Here is a 3306-nt window from a genome sequence, read left to right as displayed (position 1 = left end):
GTGTCCCTAGCCTCTGTTTGTCAGAGGGTGGATGGAGATGGATGGCAGGAGAGAGATCACTTGATCATTATCTGTTAGGTTCACTCCTTCTGGGGCACTTGGCATTGGCCATTGTCAGTAGACAGGATACTGGGCCAGATGGACCTTTGGTCTGACCCAGTCTGGCTGTTCTTATGTTCTAACCTAAATGAACCCAATGTTATGGAGACAGATATGAGTCAAGGAAGCCAGCAGAGTATCAGAAACCTGGAAAAATCTCTGACTGGATGGGCTCAGGCGTTTGGTCACAAGCTGAGGTGGTTCAAAAGTTTTGGATTTTTTTTAAGCAGAATTTTTTTATTGTTTCTTTAAACAATCAAACACAGCAAGCAGCAAATATTTGGCCACACACTTCTGAAACCCCAAACCATATCCAGGTTTTGGCAGACTAATTTCAGCTTTTCAATTAAAAAAACCACAACAAATTTTGAAGGAAAGCAGACATTGTCCATGATTTTTTCTGCTTTTTAAAAACCCCTAGTTTTCGATCCCAAAAAAATTTTGACGGAAAAATATTTGTCCAACCCTTTTAATGAGCTTTAGTGCCTTTTAGCACTAGCTGATGCTGAGAACCAGTGATACCTTGTAAAGAAGTTTTCTCAAAACAGGGTTTGTGCCAAGATGCAGAAGGTTTATTTTTCCCAGGGCCGCCCGTGGGGGGAGGGGGGGAGCAAGTGGGGCAATTTGCCCCGGGCCCTGCAGGGGCCCCCACAAGAATATAGTATTGTATAGTATTGCAATTTTTTTTTATGGAAGGGGCCCCCGAAATTGCTTTGCCCCAGGCCCCCTGAATCCTCTGGGCGGCCCTGTGGAAGGCTGTTCCTGATATAATGCTACATCAATGAGCCACTCTCACATTTTTATGAGTTAAAGGATGTTGCTTTTTTAATTATGTTAAAAATGGGGGAGGGGAGACAGCTTTATCTTTTGAGTCAACTCAAGCTTTATATAGTACAATGTCATGTACTGCATTGTCAGTATCTATATAATCTTCGATCTTTACAATAGAATGCTGGTATTTACATTTTTTTCAAATAGCAGAGCTTTCAGTTTCTATTATGCACAAAAGCTTCTATCTTAATTATGTTTTGTTTCAGTTTAGCAGAAATACTTTTAGTTTCACCTTTTCTGTCTATTCATTACAGTTTCTTAGCATTCTTCAGAGTAGTCTCTCTAGTGTAGATCTGCCATGGCTGCAGGTCATTAAAAAAGACCCTATTTAGGAATATTTTCACAGATAAAAAGGGAGTATGTGCCAAATGCAAACCGTGAAAAAAGAGATGTAAAACCAGGTCAGAATAAAACAACATTTTGAAAACTGCTCATCAGAAGTTTGCAAAGACTTAGAAAATGATGTGGACATATCATAACAATCTGGATCAACCAATGAGTTAATTCATTTTTGTTTTAAAGAATGTTTATGGAAGGCCTGGCATGTCTTTTTATGAAATATACTACTAAATGAAAACTTAGATAATTGCCATGAAATTAACTGCCTGTCATAAACTTCTATTTTGGGGGAGGATTATGAATTTCAAGAAGCTTCAGTGTTTAAAATTTGACTGGCATGTTATATTCGGGAGTATTCATTAATTATATTTTTAATGCTCCTTGATTTCTAAAATGATATTTTATTTTTCATTATAACCAAAAGCAAATCATAGATGAAAAGTAAAGTATTGCTAGTCATTTTAGGATTTTAAAATTTAAAAGTTTGAGAGGGATTTTTTGTTTGTTGTTTTTCATCTGTTTGGCATTTTGATAAAGATAAGGGTTTAACTAGAAGTAGAGAAACCTGATGATTTATTAAATATTTTCCCTACAAGGCTGGACCGATATAATTTATTCTATCAATCATTTTTCAACGGTGTTAAAGTTAACTACAAGAGGGGAGGTCTTTCATAGACAGTTTCATTTTTGTTAAGTAGTGCACTGAATAGTACTGGGTGAGAGTACATATGATTGACTTTTTTTTTTCCATTTTGTTTCAGAGTCTAATTTAGACATAAGAGATTATGAATGTCCATCATCTGCAGTCCACCATCTACAACTTCAGAGTGATCTGTTGATAGCACCAGCAGCACTGTGTGTAAACATATGTCTGACAGTATGCTGCCTGTTTCCCAAAAAACAGTCATCATCCAAAAAGAGCATGGATAACTTTGTAATCAAGTTCAGCAAATTCCAACCACATTCCATAGATGGAAAGATTGCTCTGTTCATGTATGTAATGAACTCTCCCTTTTGACTTGTTCAAAGAAAACATTTCATCAACACGGTGAAAGCATTCGAGTTACACTCCATGAAGGAGATCAGACATTGGTAGAAGGTTGCTGGAGACTGTATATGAGAAGGAAATAGAACAGTATGTGGAATACCTTGAAGGGAAAAGCAATAATCTGAATCTTGAGAGAGGAGCAATGTACACAAATACAGTAAATATTCATAGATTCATAGATTCCAAAGCCAGAATGGACCATTGTGATCAACTAGTCTGACCTCCTGTATAACAGGCCACAGAACATCCCCCAAATTAATTCCTAGAGCATATCTTTTAGAAAAATATCCAATCTTGATTCAAAAATGGTCAGTGATGGACAATCCACCACCACCAAGTTGTCCGAATGGTTAATTACTCTCACTGTTAAAAACGTATGCCCTATTTCCAGTACGAATTTGTCTAGCTTCAACTTTCATCCATTAGATCAGTGGTTCTCAAACTTTTGTATTGGTGACCCCTTTCATGTAGCAAGCTTCTTGGTGTGCCCCCCCTAATAAATTAAAAACACTTTTTTATATATTTAACACCATTATAAATGCTGGAGGCAAAGCGGGGTTTGCGGTGGAGGCTGATAGCTCACAATCCCCCAGGTAATAATCCTGTGACCCCCTGAGGGGTCCCAACCCCCAGTTTGAGAACCCCTGCATTAGATCATGTTATACCTTTCTCTGCTAGATTGAACAGCCCGTTATTAAATATCTGTTCCCCATGCAGATACTTATAGACTGTACTCAAGTCACCCCTTAGCCTTCTCTTTGTTAAACTAAACAGATTGAGCTCTGTGAGTCCACCACTATAATCCATTCTAATCTTTTAATCATTCTCATAGCTCTTTTCTGAATCCTCTCCAATATAACATCATCCTTCTTGAACTGCGAATACCAGAACTGGACACAATATTCCAGCAGTGTCGCACCAGTGCCAAATACAGGGATAAAATGACCTCTCTATTCCTACTTAGCATTCTCCTGTTCATGCATCCAAGG

Source organism: Emys orbicularis, chromosome 1 (genome assembly GCF_028017835.1).
Source record: "Emys orbicularis isolate rEmyOrb1 chromosome 1, rEmyOrb1.hap1, whole genome shotgun sequence".
NCBI lineage: Eukaryota > Metazoa > Chordata > Testudines > Emydidae > Emys > Emys orbicularis.
This window is presented reverse-complemented; position numbering follows the sequence as displayed.